This window comes from Mytilus galloprovincialis, chromosome 10 (assembly GCF_965363235.1).
Source record: "Mytilus galloprovincialis chromosome 10, xbMytGall1.hap1.1, whole genome shotgun sequence".
Lineage (NCBI taxonomy): Eukaryota > Metazoa > Mollusca > Bivalvia > Mytilida > Mytilidae > Mytilus > Mytilus galloprovincialis.
In genome coordinates this window covers 1,147,638-1,167,752 of record NC_134847.1, presented here as the reverse complement: position 1 = coordinate 1,167,752, position 20,115 = coordinate 1,147,638, and the positions used below count along the sequence as shown (strand labels likewise).

The 20,115-nt window shown below is 32.2% G+C and overlaps 1 protein-coding gene across 1 annotated transcript in view; it reads left to right on the top strand.

The window, feature by feature from the left end:
- LOC143049634 (centrosomal protein of 162 kDa-like) overlaps positions 1-20,115 on the top strand; it is a 247,218-nt gene that overhangs the window by 54,773 nt on the left and 172,330 nt on the right. The window lies entirely within an intron of this gene.

Here is a 20,115-nt window from a genome sequence, read left to right as displayed (position 1 = left end):
AACATTGTCATACATAAATAACATAATCATCATCATAAAGAAATGAAACGAGCAGAACCAAATGTAAACTCAATCTGAAACACATCATAGTAAACTAACATACTAAAATTCAGCTCAATAAAAGTAGCCGTTTATATAAAGTCTGTCTAACTGTTAGTATCGCATAAACATTCTCAAAGTCCAAAGCCTGTATACGTAATGTCTACAAAAATCAGTCGAGCACAACTGAGCGTAAACTCGATCTGAAACTCATCATTATAGACTCACATATTAAAAAGCACCTCAGGAACGTGCTTAAGTAAGTACATCTTTTGTAGCATACTTTCAACATTTATTTCTATATACAAAGGCAATTGGTCCAACAAGGGGTCGTCAGACGATTGCAATTTAATTCGACGTTTTGTAGATCTTGTCTTGGTGATATATTTTTTTACTCTGCTATCTATCTTTAATACTTTTTCAAATACCATAGCCAACTATATCAGTTCTATTCAGGACCGATAACTTTGTATACACAGGATGTTTAATGTCACCTGGTTGCTTTTGGTATGCAGGTCTACCTAAAAATATATTGTTATGTAACATAACATCCCAAGTCAGAGTTCACCTGTACGATTGCAGGATCTGCTTACCCTTCCGGAGCACCTGAGATCACCCCTAGTTTTTGGTGGGTTTCGTGTTGTTTATTCTTTGGTTTTCGATGTTGTGTCATGTGTTCTATTGTTTGTTTGTTTGTCTTTTTCATTTTTAGCCATGTCGTTGTCAGGTTTTTTTTTAGATTTATGAGTTTGACTGTCCCTTTGGTATCTTTCGTCCCTCTTTTGCAACTATTCGACTTTTTGTTGATCTTGTCTTGGTGATATTTTTTTTTACTCTACTATCTATCTTTTATACTTTTCAAATATAAGAGAAACTCGAAAAAATAATTGGTAGCTATCGTCCCTCAAATGGTAAAAACTCCAATAAAATGTCATCACACGATTTTATAAATGTCAAGTTATTTGTGAAACTTATCTTGTTGACCATTTGTGCTATTTAAAGTTTCTCCATATGTATAATAATTTTCATTATGATAGTCAAACATTTTAAATGTTAGTAAATTTGTTATTTAAGGGCAATAACTTTTATCAAAAAATGTGTCTGCCAGTAAATGAAAAACTAAGGTAGATCTTATCTTTCCAAACAAGTAAATGAAAAACTAAGGTAGATCTTATCTTTCCAAACAAGTAAATGAAAAACAAAGGTAGATCTTATCTTTCCAAACAAGTAAATGAAAAACTAAGGTAGATCTTATCTTTCCAAACAAGTAAATGAAAAACTAAGGTAGATCTTATCTTTCCAAACAAGTAAATGAAAAACTAAGGTAGATCTTATCTTTCCAAACAAGTAAATGAAAAACTAAGGTAGATCTTATCTTTCCAAACAAGTAAATGAAAAACTAAGGTAGATCTTATCTTTCCAAACAAGTAAATGAAAAACTAAGGTAGATCTTATCTTTCCAAACAAGTAAATGAAAAACTAAGGTAGATCTTATCTTTCCAAACATATCTGCCCTCTTCAAATTTCTTTATTTATAGTGATTTCAAGTTAATAGACAAAACCTACATTTTAACCATGAATTCTATTTTTAGCCGTGTCGACTATTTTGGTTGTCAGACGGGGTCATCGGACACAATTTCAAACTAAATAACACAATGATTATGATTAGTTTGGTTACATTTGGATTGGAGGGATAGATGGATGGGTTGTTCAACATCCAGCGTCAAATTGATATGCATATTCAGGACGAAAACATGTTAATGTTTTATGAATATTTACCCTGCTTTGTACTAGACCGACACTCTGAGTCGGTTATTCAACGTGCTAGCTTACAAGACTCTGACATTCCAAGTTGGAGTTAGGGTTGTAGGAGGATTTTGAAAAAGTATATCCTGGCCTCCTATTAAAAGAGATGAAAATAAATAACCTTTGCCTTCATAATTATGCTCTTTTTTTCAGATTGTTCAACTCGGGAAACAAACTGTAACAACGCACTCTATATAATAGTGACAGATTGTCCAACTCGGGAAACAAACTGTAACATCGCACTCTATATAATAGTGACAGATTGTCCAACTCGGGAAACAAACTGTAACAACGCACTCTATATAATAATGACAGATTGTCCAACTCGGGGAACAAACTGTAACAACGCACTCTATATAATAGTGACAGATTATCCAACTCGGGAAACACACTGTAACAACGCACTCTATATAATAGTGACAGATTGTCCAACTCGGGGAACAAACTGTTACAACGCACTCTATATAATAGTGACAGATTGTCCAACTCGGGAAACGCACTGTAACAACGCACTCTATATAATAATTGAAAACACCGTAATTTTATGAACAGCTTGCATTATAGTATCTACTTGAACGATCGTTTAAATTATAAACGGCTTACTCCAGGGTTACACGTTACATTACAATATTTTACATCGGGTGAAGATAATAATTCTTAGAGAGATGTCAATCAATACCCAGCAGTACCGTTACAGAATACATTAACTAACATAGTTTGACATCTATGTAAGTAACGTATACATGTCATGTTACACCTCAAGTATTAAATACTTCCGTGTCACAATATGCTTGTTATCGAGTATATCTAATTCTAGTACCTTTCATCCTTTGAACGCAAATAACGTAGATTTTAATTAACAAAGAATGAGTTGAAGTGTATGCACAAATCGTATCATATAAACTATTTAATGAAGTTACTTTGTTGCACAACATCTTATTGTTTGTTTCAGAGGCAATTAATCCATTATATCATGAATAGTATTCCAATTTTCTGAAGATTTCATAGGATATATAACATGCATAAATCAACCAGCTGCAATATATTTTCATGTCAGTTTTCATACAATTGCTTTAGAATTTAAAATATAAGCAAAAAACTGCATTTTTACACATATGTTTTTTTTTTTTTTTTTTTTTTTTTTTTGTGCAACATCGGTCATCATTGTCATGTTTAATAATATATCAAATCCCTGTTTATAAATTTTAAAGCAAGATCGGTTCCCTTACGACCATTCGGGTAAAGTTTTGTAATATTTGGCCTTGTAGTTTCAGATGAGAATATTTTCAAAAACATTTTTGACACCGCGAAGACAAACAACAGACGACGACTGATGCCAAGTGATTGCAAAAAGCTAACATCACTTTTTAGTCGAGGTGAGCTAAACGTTAATCACGTCTGTCACAAACAATCTCAAGTCTCAAAACGCTATAGTTTTACAAAAGAAAAAAGAAGTTTAAATGACGTCATAATTCACTGAAACTTAATGTTGGTATGTATATAACCGATTGGAACGATAATCACATGCGTTTCTGCAAGTCACTTACAACAGTTAAATCTTTGAGATATCCATAGGTGATATTGTTACTCAACATTTCTGTCTTTACCGTACATATTTCCCTCTACTTTAATATAACTAGTTATTCTGCAGATGTTTAACAATTGATCTGTTGTTAAATGTGTGCTTGCCGTAGTTTATACCAGTTAAAAAGGAAGGCATGTAAATGATGTGCAATATTTATTTCACTTACAAATTACTGAGTTGGAATACACATATATTTATTACATTATGTGTTGATTTAATTTAATACTGCAATGTTATGCACAAGGAAAAAATGCTGAATATACATCAATTTGACAAGAATCAAGCAGCGTAAATAAACAATAAACATTTTAATTTTAAAATTTTAGGATGATGTTTGCTCCTTAGTGGTGAAATTGAAATTAACCAAAGTAAAATAATAACTTTAATTTAACGCAGGTAAACGTCGAATTTTATATCGGATGAAATCAATAATTCTAAAAAGGATGTCTAGCAATACACTGCACTATCATTACAATATAGATTTGCTAAAATATTTTGACAAATTGTTAGCAACGAGTGAGGCAACGTATTAAAGTTACACTTCAAGTGTTTTAAATTCTCCAGTTGCAAAATACACTTGTAATCGTGTATATTTTATTTCAACCTTCAATGAACACATAGAAAATAATTTAAACTTGACATAGAAGAAATTTAAATCTATTTATGAATCATGACATATTTGCTATTTAAGGAAGTTATGCAGTAAGGATTGCCAAATATACTACACACCATCTTAATGGCCTTAGTTGGACTGGATATTGGAAATGATGTCACAAAATACCAGACCAATTCCATCGATAAAAACAAGACGGTTTAACCGTAACTTTTGACAAAATCATATAAAAAAGGTTTTTAGGTTGGAGATACAGATCAACGGACGATCAATGGATATCAATGGAATTCTTACCTTTTATGTAAATAAACCTTGTTCTCTGTTTCATTGGTGCTGAACGTATTGTTATTCTTAATTGATACTTCTGTAAATCTTTTCGGACACCAGTTTATTCTATATAAAGTATATAATGACTGACTTAAAGATGTACTTCAGCCTACCTGTAACTAAGATCTGTCATGTGACCTACGAAAAGGTAGATAACTGCAAATATATGATTGACAGACCTTTTCACCCTTGCAAAAAAAACAGTAGCAGAGGCGACACAAAAAGTTTAATTAAACTCCTTTTGCTGTTAACATATTGAGATATAAACTATTTCCGTTACAATATGTTTCATAAAACAGGATAACATAATTATTTAACAACACAATAAAATCCTATTGACACCACTACACTACAATATTAACATAAGTTTAAAAAGTTGATTTGAAACACCAATAAATTATTTATTATGTACATAGATCCCACTTACGCAGAAATCGAGTATAAATACATTGCATTGTATGGACAGAAAATCTTGCTTATCTCCCTTACCTCATACATTTATTGACAGTAGCTATTTGGCTGGCTCTGATTAAAATATATCAATTCAAGCCGGCAAAATAACATATTTCTACAGAAGTGGCATTTTATCGGCATCAACAATATAACGAATTTGTTATTTAGCCGGTTCTTTGAAAAAGATTGAAATTTAATATTTACTTTTGAAATGTATTATGAAAATGTGCACAGTCAACATAAAAGAATCAAATAATTATTGGTATACCAGTTGTTAAATAAGAAAACAGATTACACTATTTGAGAAACATATAATCGTTTAAAAACATTCATCAGTCAAAGTGTAAATAACTATTTCAAATTTATAACAAGATAAAAAAAATAAAAACAAGAATGTGTCCATAGTACACGGATGCCCCACTCGCACTATCATTTTCTATGTTCAGCTGACTGTGAAATTGGGGTCAAAACTTTAATTTGGAATCAAAATTAGAAAAATCATAGCATAGGAAACATGTGTACTAAGTTTCAAGTTAATGTAATTTTAACTTCATCAAAAACTACCTTGACCAAAAACTTTAACCTGAACGTCGCAAAATCATTTTCTATGTTCAATCGACCATGAAATAATTGGAGTTAAAACTATAATTTGGCATTAAAATTAGAAAGATCATATCATGGGAAACATGTGTACTAAGTGTCAAGTTCATTGGTCTTCAACTTCTTCAAAAACTACCTTGACCAAAAACTTTAACCTGAAGCGAACGGACGCACAGACGGACGTACGGACGAACGGACGAACGGACGCACATACGAACGAACGGAGGCACAGACCAGAAAACATAATGCCCCTCTACTAACGTAGGTGGGGCATAAAAATATTGAGCATCTATTGGTTGCAATGAAATCATAAGTAAACATGTAGCTGAATTTATTTCTAAAATCAGTCAGTCAAATGCTACATGTATGCATAGGAATAAAATCTCAGATTTATCAACAGTATATTATAGAAAAAAATATAAAAGTTAAAAATCTAATTGCATCATTCACATAAATCAAAAATGTTTAAATTAAACTTGCTTTAGAAATTATAGTCAGTTGTTTGAATTGCATATGCGTATACAAATTAGTTTTTAACTTTACGTTTGCTTACCTAATTCCAGCAAAATAACATAAGTTCTCTTTGTTCCCTACGCCAGCAACAATTTCACTTTATTGCTTGCGCTGGTAAAATAGCCATTTCTATACAAATAGGCTATTTTGCCGGCTTGAATTAAGATATTTGAGCAGAGCGAGCAATATAGCTACTGCCATATTTTTTTTCGAAATGAAAATGATTAGACTCTTGAACTATTTATTAGATATAAGATATGAATTTTGTAATTCGTACTTTGTATGAGAAAGGTTGTTCTAAGCAAAGGTTCCGATAAGAATGTTTCAACTTCCCCAAAATCTACTAAGTTGTGTTTTTTTTTAAAATAAATTATACATTCTAAGTAAATAAAAATGATCAGTACCATTTATAATCTTAACTCATTTCTGTTCACATCTTATTTAACTTTTGAATTATTTGTACTTTAATTTATCAGAACGTTGCAAATTAAGGCAACAGTACTATACCGCTGTTTAATAGTAAAAAATCGGTTAATCGAAAACAATTCCTGGTCTAAAACCAAAACCAAGGCAAAAACATCCACTATAAGAGGAAAACCAACGAACACTGAGCTGCTACAAAAACTAACGGCAACAAACATATAAACGAAATATTTCATAACAACTGCCGTATTCCTGACATGGCACAGTACGTTTTCAGATAATGATGTTTGGTTGAGCCTCGTTTTATAGTAAGCCAAACCTTTCGCTTATATGGCAATGTAAAAATACCGTTTATGACAATATTACGTGACCGGAATACAGTACAAATAAACGTAAAAGTGCGGGATGCTCTCAATGCTTTGAAGATTCATCGGTGGCCTTAGTCTTTTATCTGCTCTTTCGTCGGGTTGTTGTCTTTTTGACAAATTTCCAATCTCCATTCTAATTTTTATAGCATAGCCATCGGATTTTTCTCTCTCGAATTAGACAGTTTGAATGAAGAATCAGAAGCTGGACTATCCTGGTTTGATTTTTAATTTGTGTCGCAAAAAGGCACATATCTGTTTTCTGTTATATATATAGTTGTAAGTAGAATTTAATTATTTTATCAAAATCTGTGAGGTTTTTTGTTTTATTTGGAATTATTTCTATCTGCAGAAACATACGTATTCACCAAAAGGACCTAACGCAATGCGTGGCGGTATATGGCGGTATATGTAACACAAGTAGAGCCGGATTCTTTATTATACATCAAATGGCGAGTGTATTAAGATTGTTTAGTTTTTTGCCAAAGCTGTCTTATCAGGCAATATATTTGCATTTCATCACATATATCTAATTTTAAAATTAAGTGTGTATATGCGAGTCCAATAACAATTAGACAATTGCCCATGTCAGCCATATTTTGTTACAATTGCACTGCATGAAATGATACGTTTACAAAATTTATTCATAAATTAAATTTCTAGTTTTGAATTTCAGGTCTGATTTATGAAGAATTATTTTAGTAGTTTATGAAAGTTTAATAATTTTTTTAAATTTCTTATTTTCTTAAGTTTAATTCCGATTTATGGGTTATTAAACTTGTTATTTATTTGAAAAATAATAGCAGTTTAAATTTGTTATTTAAAAGGTTTAAATCTAGTTTATCACCGTTAAATTTTTCGTTTAAATATACGTTTATTTTTTATCAAAACTACTAATATCAGACGATTTAACTGAAATTTAATTTAGATTAAATAACAAGTTTATACTGATCAATTTTTGTTCGGTAAATTTGAAATTTAATGCCAGTTTTGGTATACGTTTATTTTTTATCGAAACTACTAATATCAGACGATTTAACTGAAATTTAATTTAGATTAAATAACAAGTTTATACGGATCAATTTTTGTTCGGTAAATTTGAAATTTAATGCCAGTTTTGGTAACGTGTTTTACATTGTTTTATCGGGGCCATTTATAGCTGACTATGCGGTATGGGCTTTGCTCATTGCTGAAGGCCGAACGGTGACCTATAGTTGTTAATGTCTGTGTCATTTTGGTCTTTTATGGATAGTTGTCTCATTGGCAATCATACTACATCTTCTTTTTTATATTATGTTTCTTGTTTAATTTCAATGATGAAGCTATATAACTCTTCTTCTTAAGGGTCAACAAGGCTTCACTGCTGTCATATGAATACATGTTGCATAAAATAAAATGGAGCGAAAACGTTATTAAGAAAACAAGACGACTTTACGATCGGGCTTATTATAATTGTTCAAAAGGAAGAAGAAGAAAAAAGAAACTTTCGTTGAAAAAATATTTACAACTTACGTAAATCAATATTTATAAATCTTGAAAATCCCCCAAACCTTTAGAGATTTTCAAGTAAGTAAAGGTCTTCGTCAGATTTCCATGGACGTTCTGTTTATCTTTTATCCCAGTAACAGAAAATACAAAACACAACAAATAACAAGAGGTTGGATAATGGCTAAATTTCATTGATTGATTTTTATCGTCTTTTATAAGGAATAATTCAGTTATGAATAGTTTAAACAACATGTATTTATCGAAGTACATATGTACATATCAACAACACAAATAGAATATATTTTTAGAAACAAGCAGTTTTGATTATCCCCCTTATTATAAACTAAATATATTTTGACATTTTGACATTTTTCTTTCATTTGATATTTATAATAATCATATATATACGAAATTTACTTCTATACAGTGCACTTTGTCAGATATTTTTTAATTATCGTATTACTTTTTTGATAATATTTATGATGGGATGTAACTCTTTTTGTCAACAATCATATCTGTTTCAGAGGAAAATATTTATTTTAAAAATAAGTTATCTCCCATTACATTGGAAAGCGTAAAGATTTAAGATTATACATTTTAAAATTTGTCTTTCTTTTTAATATATTCAACACAGTTTTACAGATGGGTGGATAATTCTTTAAAAAAAATAACCAAATGTGCCGCATACTAGTATAAAAGGGCACACTAAAAAAAAAGTAAAAGCTGTTTTAGCGCAAATTTCACAATATTCACGAAGTAAACGGGATTTTTTTTCTCAGTCGTCGTATTTTGCTAACGACTCTTTCGCAAATAATGATACCCGTTTGTACAACATAAATCGCTTTTCCGTAAGTGAAAGTTATGCGGACGGATTTCATTTGCGCGCATTTTGTGATTATTAAGTCTCCCAAACAAAGTTTGGAGACTTATTGTTTTTGCTCAGTTTTTATTATTTTTATTATTCTTCTTCTTCCTCTTCTTCTTCTCCTTCTTCCTCTTCTTCCGCCACTTTAAAAATGAACTTGTCCGCAGCGTTTCTACAAATCGCTTGTCAGATTAACTTAGGGTTTCATAGAATGTTAGACTTAAATGTCTAGATGAGCAATTTATTGTTCGTTTGTGCATTGGGGTCTATTTAGAGGTATTTTTTTTTGGGGGGGGGGGCAGAAAGAAGGGAGGGGTTTACAATAGAATCCTATGGGATTTTATTTTCTAAAATTTTCAAAAGAATATTACTTGAAAACTATAAGTGATAGACACATGCAGTCGTCAGAAATGCTCAAAGGACAATAAAACAAATTGCATAAAACATAGGGCAAGTCCCATGGGGGTCATCCCCACCCCTTCAATTTGAGAATATGCTATTATCTTGTAAACGACCCAGATACCCACCCCTAAACCATATATATTCTTGAATGGGACAATAAAACAAATCAAATGAAACTAATAGGAAGTCCCGGGGGTCACTCCCACCCCATTCAATTTGAGAATGTGCTATTATCTTTTAAACGGTCCAGATCCCCACCCCTAAACCATATATATTCTTGTAGAGGACAATAAAACAAATCAAATGTAAGAAAAGGGAAGTCCATGGGGTCACCCCACCCCTTTCAATTTGAGAATATGCTATTATTTTGTAAACCATTCAGATCCCCATCCCTAAACCATATATATTCTTGAATGGGACAATAAAACAAATGAAATAAAACTAATAGGAATGTCATGGGGGGGGGTCACCCCAACCCATTCAATTTGAGAACGTGCTATTAACTAGTAAACGGCCCAGATCCCCATCCCTTAACCATCTATATTATTGTAGGGGACAATAAAACAAATGCAATGAAATAAAAGAGAAGTCCCTAGGGAGTCACCCCACCCCCTCTTGTTTGAGAACTTGTAAACGGTCCAGATCCCCACCCCTAAACCATATACATTCTTGAATTTGAGGATAAAACAAATCAAATGAAATTAAAGGGAAGTACCTGGGATCATCCCCACCCTGTTCAATTTGAGAATGTGCTATTATCTTGTAAACAGTCCAGATCCCCATCCCTTAACCATCTATATTATTGTAGGGGTCAATAAAACAAATGAAATGAAATAAAAGGGAAGTCCCTAGAGAGTCACCCCACCCCCATCTTGATAGAAAACTTGTTTTGTTATAATAAAACACCCATGCAACCACGCATCCCATATTGCTGATAGGACCCGACACAAATATCAATTTCGTGTTTCGGTAGTTAAGCTTGGGTATTTCAATAAATCGTTGTCAAAGCCTATCCCAGCACCCCAACTCCATAGATCATAAGGTGTTTCGAACATCTATTTAGACCAATTAGAATTAACTAATTGACCATGGCCATGTCCATCGTCAGGAGCCCAAGCCATTGCATAGTGACACTTATTATAAAAATACTGTAATTTTTATTAGGGGCTCGACACCTCATGATCTGTTTTATATTTTTCTATACTCTTTATCTACTTAACTTTGTTTATCAATTTAACGAACAAAGTTTAGAAACTATTTTCATAATCTGCAACATATCAATTACCCAGAGTTGCTGATGTTACTGTGTCTTTCAAGTTTTTATGCATACGGAAAGCAAACAGAGGTCTTTTATCAAATAAAATAAAATGTTTGCCTCTTCGTCATCCTTCAATGTATCCCATTGATTTAAGATATTGTTCTTTACGTGTGATTTCTGTCTTGAAAACACTGTTGAGAATACCAAGGGAGGCCACTGTAATACAGATTTGGGCTTTACCATTAATGTGTCTTTTCTTTGTTTTGCAGTCACTTCCTGCATAACCGGTTCATATCCAAATTTTGTTAAAAAAGGGATGACGTTTAAAAATTTCACCCTTGTCAAAATGATATTTACATCTTAGTTTTCTTGCAAATTCATTGAAATCTGATGCAATACTAGATTTTGCAAATTTGGTCGAGGGAGACGGTAGATATTTTAATCCTATACTGAGTAACAAAATCTCATCGTCTTTTATTTTTTCAGTGGTGAATAGTTTAACATATTCACGTGCTTTTTCAATTGATTTTTTTTTTTTTTTCTCTTGAGAGAGCGAATCTATATCTTTCTATTTTCTGATAGAAGGCCTTTTTCATGATAGCCTTTTTTGTTTTTTTCGCTCTCTTAAAGTGTCTGTTAGCCATGCTTACAGATCGGAGGAAATCGCCAGAAGGCAGTGTGCAATTCATTTCTTGATGTAATATTGATTCTTTATCAAGCCTGTATGAACTCACCAACCAATCAGATATCAGTTACTCATTAGGAAACTAAATAAGGGGAAGAGGAGAACATCCCTCCTAGACATTGCAACCAATCACCATTCATTGCTTTATAAACTAACACGTTTACCAGATGCATTTTGACAATTTGACTTTTTAATTTATCAGACAATCAAAAAGCATACATTTTTGTTTTGCAAATCTCAGCACTTTCTTATCAACTTATTCCTCTCACTAAAAATCTCTGACGTATTGGTTTTTACATTTACTTTCCTTGTATTATCATGTATGTATTACAACTTTAACATGAAATTGACATAATTAATCAACCCTTAAACCTTTCGGTATAGATATTTTTCCAATTTAATATCTATTTTGACAGAAATGAAAAACACATTATCAATGCACTATTGCTATTGCCGATAATAACCGTTGCATTTAATTATAACGTATTAATTATGACCACTTATCGTAAACAAATATCAAAAATTATCTTTGATGGTTTTATTTCTCAACTTTAAATAAAGATATATTTGTAAACATTTGTGTATCATCATAATTACATTGGGTTCATTGATAAACTAACCTTCTTTGTTCTGCTCTATCAATTATCTATAAATTAAGCGTAACTCAAGAACTGATAAGATATTACACTTTTATTTACACACTTTACAGCTGTTTGTCAAAAAACATCACTAACGAAGTGTATAGGCACACGTTACATGTTTTATCTTCTTCCAATGACTTATCTGATGTTACACAGTTCAGTTAAATCATATCCATCGCGTGGTTGCATGGGTGTTTTATTATAACAAAATTTAATTTATATTAAAAATTCTTTAAATCTCAAATTTATTCAAATTTAATTTACATAAACATTTCTTTAAATTAGAAATTTATTCAAATTTAGTGTATACTTAAATTCTTTAAATTTGAAATTTATTTAGATTTAAAAATACCTTTAAACTAGGTTGAAATTTGGGAATTTATTTGCAATATTAAATTTAGTTTAAATCTATATTAAATTAGAAATTTTCCAGCAAAGTAAATGCATAATATTTTTTGTAATTTGAAATTTAATATGCATAACATATGCATTTAATTTTATATTAAATGCATCATTTCATGCAGTGTTGTTTAATGAATCTAATTATGAAAATAAACATAGAACACTATCAATATAGTTTGATATGAAGTTGTTGAAAGCTTTTGAAAATTAAATCAATAGGTTTAAACGATTTATATAGCTCAATATAAATGTTAAAAGTCGTCCTCAAAGACAAACTTTAATAAGATATGTGCAGTAATGTTATCATTTGCGACACAACTGGTGAATTGTAATTTAGTTGATATTTGAAATGAATATATTTTGAATCATACGTGTACTTTAAAAATTTTGTATATGTTGTTTTACATTCAAGAAAGTGTCGTTTTAAATGATATAAATGGTGATAAAAGTAGATATTCAAAGACGTATTTTATGCGATTAAATCTAAATTCGTTATAAGCGCTACAAGCACACGTGTCCAATAAATCTCCATGGAGGGGATAGTTTATTGGAATCACATTACCCACCCGTTAGTAGGATAGACATGAATATAGGGTCATTTCATAAAAGTCTTTCAATTTTCAATATGAGTTTTAAGAGAAGCACGTATTGGGTTGTTCCGCTTTATAAATATGAGGATTCTAAAAATATTGTAAAATACAAAAGAGGGGGGAAAACGTTGTTATTGCCATAGATAAATATATATCTTGCATTTCATGTTGAATTTTTACTTATTCCTTCTGTATTGATTTTTTTTATTAATCGAATTCTGCCCATGCGTAGGCAATTTTAAATTTGTTTCGGACGTAGAGTTACTCTATTTTCTTACTTCTCTTCTCCTAACGTCGCCTTTCAAATATAAAAATAAGCAGATGTGTCATGATTCTAATGAGACCCATCGGGAAAAAAAATTTGATTAACTTCAATGATCATGCAACGAAACAGCGCCATCAATTCCGAGACACGGCATAGTGTTTGGGAGAAATCTGTTTGCGCGAACAATGCGTCCTTTTGCGTCATAACCTTTTCTTCCAATGGTCCGTTTGTGCCACCTGTTTTAAAATTACACAGCATCAGTTGTGCCAAAAATTACACATAACGATCGCAACAATTTAAAGAAAAATTACTTCCGATCGTATTTGTCCGGGCTTGTTGCGTGTCTATGATAATTCTGAAAAAGGTGCTGAAATCACGAGTACTTTTTCTTCTTTTTATCTTCTATCCTAGTGTTATGATAAGTGTAAGAAAAGTGAGTGGTATTCAAGAGGGACGAAAGAGCTAAAAATTGTTATTGTACAATATTTCAAAACTTTGTAGCACGGGATCCTTTTCAAAACTCGACAGTAAAGAGTCGGACACAAAATGTTCCATGATGGTTTAGATCAAGAAACAGTTGCAGGGCTAATAAAATAAAGAAAAAAAATATTTCTTTTTTAGGTTATTTATAAAATGATAAGACGACGAAAAAGACCCAAAAGAAAAGAATTAAGGTTTCCACCAATTATAATGCTGAATGTGAGTAAGACCGTTCATTGTAAAGAAATATTGCCTGATAATAACAAATACGCTTCCTCCTATACAAGAGACACGGAGGAAACCAGAAAAAACAGCACGTTATAGACAACTGGACAAGAATGTCCCTTTGTGTTTGTCTGACAGGGGACCTGGATCTAAGCCGGACAGAGAATGGACACCATTATATGTTAGAGAAAAGCTAAATAAGCACACTGACAGTGAAGGACTTTATAGTAAACACGTGGACAGTTTATATCGTTTTATAACCAGACAAAATTCCATCATTTTACCGCCTATAGCTACATCTAGAAGAATGAAGGGAAACGTCTTTGATGAAGATAAATTACAGGAAAAACGCTATGTTATGATGGATGCATTTGGGGATGATAAAATGTCAAGATTTGCGAGGGACCAGTGTTATTTACCTTCAGTCTATAGTCAGTTTCTTAATAGTAAAACGTGTAAAAAGTCGTACGTAAATGATAAGGATATTGAGGAATATAAGAAACGTAACTACAAAACTCCAACATGTTCAAATAGATTCATGAATAGTAAAGTGCACTTTTGTTATGTACTGGGCAAACGGTGCTGTGCCACGTGAATTGAATTTGAAAATAGAGAATATTCAAGAAGAATTGAAAAACGACTTCAAAGCGCATTAACTGACTCATAATCAAGTACATCGGATTTTGGTTAATCTTTGTGATTTTATAGTTCGTTAATAGAATTTACAGAATCAAATTTAACTTGAATTTTTATTCAACATTTGGGTAATATGTGATTTTTTATAGTTATCTGACCGACTCAATTCCATGCACTATCCATAGGATTTGTACGCATGCTCTTATGGATTAGTTCTCGATTTATGTATTGTCATACAGATATTTTCAACAAAACATAGTTATACTTGCCTCTGTGTATTGACATATTGCCAAAAAACGACTTGTAATAATAATAATAATAATAATGAAAATTTAAAAAGCGCCCTATATATAAAAAAAAAATCACGCTAAGGCGCTGTACATACACATGGTAATTAAAACAAATCAATGACAATACAATAAAACATAAAACATACATCGTGTCAGATTCAAATACTGAAATAAAAAATGCCTACTATGAAATAAAAGGTCAATACGAAATACATGTTAAAACAAAGAATTAAAAATTAACAATATAATATGGCTAAACAGATGCAGAACAAGCAAAAACTCTAAAAGGAAATACAAAGAGTAAAAAAAGCCCGTAAAAAAGAACAGAATTCAATCTAATTAAAAGCAATGCGATAAAAATGAGTTTTTAGATGTATTTCAAATCTTTCTAGGGACTTGTATTGTCTTAAACTGTTCGGGAAGTTGTTCCATAGAGATGCCACTGCCCAATCGAATTGTCTTTCATCGTACGTCTTTGTCCTCACTTTTGGAACGGTGAGTAGTTTTGTGGAACTTGAACGCAAAGATCGATTTGGCACGTGTAGATTGACAAGTTCCCGAATGTAAGCAGGGCCAATTTCATTCAAAGCGCAGTATACATAAGTCAGTATTTTGTATTGTGGTCTATATTGGACGGGTAACCAATGTAAATCAGCAAGTATCGGTGTAATATGTTCATGTTTTCTTGTCCTGGTGATTAGACGAGCTGCTGTATTTTGTACTTTTGTAATATGTTTAATGTAGTCTTGATGATACTGTTCAGCAGAATATTCCCATAATCAAGTCTGGATGGTACTAGACTGTTCACTAGTGTTTTGCAAGCAGTTGTTGTTATGAAGCTGCGAATGCGTCCAATATTACTGATGTAAAAATGACTGGATTTCACTATGGCAGAAACTTGTCGTTCCGTCGTTAGGTGTTGATCAAAATATACACCTAGGTTTTTCACGACTAATAACAGTATTGCCTACTTTGAGTTGGAGATTTGGTACACTAGCCTTCAGATGTTTCGGTGTGAATATGATACGTTAGGTTTTATCTTGATTCAATTTTAACATATTTGTTGACATCCATGAACTAATGTCGGTAAGACATAGTTCAAGTTTCGAAAAACAGTTGTCTAGTGGCTTGATAACCATGTACACTTGTGTGTCGTCCGCATAGCAGTGATATGTCATGCCATGACGACGGCATATTTCACCTATTGGCCTAGAGAAAAGACAGTACAATTTCGGGCCTAGCACGGAACCTTGTGGAACACCGAATGCTAGATGACATTTCTTCGATGTAGTTATTCCAATCACCACACACTGATGTCTATTCGTCAAATACGACTTAATCCATTCGAGAGCGCAACCAGCTATGCCATATGAAAATGACAGACGTTCTAGAAGAATTCTGTGATCTATAACATCGAATGCAGCTAAAAGGTCCAATAGCACCAATACTACTGATGGCTGTTTATCTAAAGCCGCATTGATATGATGATGTAATCTCGCTAATGCCGTTTCAGTTGAATGGCGTGGTCTGTATGCTGACTGAAGTGGATCACACAATGAGTTCGAGTCCAGATGAACATCTAGTCTCTTACCTTTTCTAGAGTTTTTGAAATAAAGGGTAAATTGAACACTGGTCTGTAATTTTTTGTAAATTTCGGAAACAAGTACAAGTTTTTTTCAGGAGAGGTCTCACAAGAGCCTGTTTAAAGTCTGATGGCATGCTGCTCTCATCAAATGATGCATTGACGATATCTGAAATTAGTGGCACGACAACATCGGAACACTGTCTCAAGAGGTTCGACGGAATAGGATCAAGCTCGCAGGACATGTATCTGTATTTATACATCCCATGACCCGCCATAATATATATTAAATAATGAAATGGATAAGATGGATGTTAACCTCTTAACATGATCTATGTATGAGCCAGTCCAAAGTCAGGAGCCTGCAATTTAGTGGTTGTCGTTTGTTGATGTGTTACATATGTGTTTTATCGTTCATTATTTAGGCTTTTTATTTGTAGCTTGAATTGTTTAATATTTGTCATTTCGTGCCCTTTTATAGCTGACTATGCGGTATGGGCTTTGGTCATGGTTGAAGGCCGTACGATGAACTGTAGTTCATTTCTCTGACCTTTGGTCTCTTATGGAGAGTTATACTTTTTTTTAGTTACTGGTTGTTTGTATTGTTGAAAAATGAAAGGAATAACATTAGTGAAATTCTTCTCAATGGTTCAATAATCTCATTGAAGATACAAGATACTGGGCTGATTATTATGTACTGAGGAATTGTCAGTGATGCTGTTATAAGACATAGTTAAAAGTTAAATTCAAGTAGGAAGTTAAAGCGCACCTACAACCTAAAACTACGACAGGTTTTGTGAAATACAGCCAAGGTAATCTATTTCCGTGGTAGAACATCCTTATTATTTCAAACATTTCGACGTTTTGTAAAACGTGTTATTATTACTTTTATACCTCAACACAAATATATTATTTATATAACTTGATTTGGATTTCCGTGTGTGTATTGAACAAAAGAAACAAATAAATGGTCGTAAAGTTTAACAGATTTATGTATTGAAGGAATTTAAATTGTAAAACTAACATATTTATAAGGAATTTGATCTCTGAAACAAATATTTATGTTCATAATGCAATGTTTATAGAAAGTATTTATTAACAATTACAACATCTAAATAATAGAGAAAACGTTTGACAAAATAATATAAAATGCGGTTACATATTGTGACCGGACAGTGTAATGGACTTAGTGTTACAAGTCAGTTCTGTTACTTTACTTTCCGAAAAACGATGGGAACAATAAACAACGTGGAATCTCAGAGTAAGGGCTATGACAAATGTAACCTATATGTGAGCTGTGGTTACGACAAATTGAACATATCCGTGGCTTGGGGTTATGACAAAAGTAACATCGTTGGGATGTACAAGTACCCGTCCACGTCCACTTGTATTTTTATTCATCTGATGAGTTAAGTCTTTTTCAATTGATTTATATAGTTCGTTCTTATGTTGTACTGCTATACCACTGTCCCAGGTTAAGGGGAGGGTTGGATTTCCGCTTACATGTTTAACCCCGCCGTATTGTTCATGTATGTGCCTGTCCTGAGCCAGGAGCCTTTTATTCAGTTGTTGTCGTTTTTTAATATGTAAAATAATTGTTTTCGTTCATTTCTTGCATAAATCAGGCTGTTAGTCTTCTCGTTTGATTTTTTTACATTGTCATTTCGAGGCCTTTTATAGCTGACTATGTGGTATGGGCTTTGCTCATTGTTGAAGGCCGTACAGTGACCTATAGTTGTTAATGTTTGTGTCAGTTTGATCTCTTGTGGAGAAGTGTATAATTGGCAATCATACCACATCTTCTTTTTTTATATTCATGAGTTGTGGCTGTTACAAATGGAACATATGCTCGGGCTATGGCTATTACAAATTAAAAATATCAGTGGGCTATGGCTATGATATATGGAACATATCCGTGGGCTGTGGCTATGATAAATGGAACATATCCGTGGGTTGTGGCTATTACAAATGGAACATATTCGTTTGTTATTTCCTCATTGAAGTATGTATGCTGTCATAAATAATTTGCATTTGTCCTATTTCATAATCGATACTGACCTCTGTTGGTATTTTGATTTAATTTAAAATTATAAAAATAAACACACTGTCATAATATCATCCACTGAAATCAGGATGCAAGATGTTGTACAGCTTTTATATGTTTTTCTTAGAAACAATAGGGCTAAAAGAAATGCATAATACAGCCTTTTAATACTTCAGAAAAGAGGAACGGCAGTATACCATATCAAAGAACAAATGAAGGCATTTAGATTTAAGAGTTCATCTTTTGAATTATTTAACTGTTGAATTGTATCAACATGCTGTTATCATAATTGTTGGCTTTTGGCCATTAACAAGAAATAAGGTTAGTATTGGATCGAATAGAATATTAATATCAGGTTTCTAATGATATTCATACTGTTAGCGTTCAGCCAGTATGAGGCAATTACACTCTCATTTGCAAGAAATGAATATAGGCATGATATAATCTTCCTATTGTTAGCATATTTAAAGAGGTGTAAATGAATAAAATAAAAATAAATGAAAAGTTAAAATTCCTTAATAATATTTTTAGAATCTAAGATGTACTATCTTTTTGTTTACCCGCAAGGTGTCTGCCTCCACTATAAAATCATTACATGCTCTGCTCTGTCATATGAGTATTACAATGAATTTTTTGTCTATTAGCATGTGTATATCAATAGTGGTTAACCGTATATTATATTTTTTGTCTATATAATATACGGTTTACCACTATTGATATACACATGTTAATCTAAGTGACCTACGTTGAAGCAGAAGTCATAAGCATTAGTATATTAAACTGTATGAATACTAGAAGTATTGTTGTTTGCTTTTTGTAATTTTAAAGATTATGTATTTACAAATGTTAGTTATATGGTGGCAAGCCAAAAATGGTAATTACATTTTAAAGATGCAATATCAGCAACATATATGAATGTCTTCCATTTTGTCTAGTAATAGTACAATAGTATAAGGGTTGACCAAAACACTTCGAGTTAAATGGGTTGAAGTTGCCCCTTATTGTAAACAGTAATTTGGCAAACACATCATATCATTAACTGTTACAGTTTCTTTTGAATATAGATTACAAGCAAAATTCAAAATTTATAACATGACCTTGACCTTTAACCTGGACCTCAATTTCAAGGTCATGGGTCAGTGAACTCAAATTGGAAGGTCCGAGGTCAATCATTTGTATGGTTGTGGAGAAATAATGATTTCAAATACATAAGGGGAGAAAAGGGGAGAAAACTCCTATAAGGGTTGACCAAAACACTTCGACTGAATAGGTTGAAGTTGCGCCTTATTGTAAACAGTAATTTGGCAAACATATCATATCATTAACTGTAACAGTTTCTTTTGAATAACGATAACAAGCAAAATTCAAAATTTATAACATGACCTTGACCTTTGACATTGACCTCAATTACCTTCAAGTGGACCAAGGACTTCATATCAAAAGACTGTAGGCCTCTATGACTTATACCGTATGAATTTATCCAACATATCGTTTATCTTAAACTTTCAAAGGGAAACAACTCCCATAAGATGTCTTCC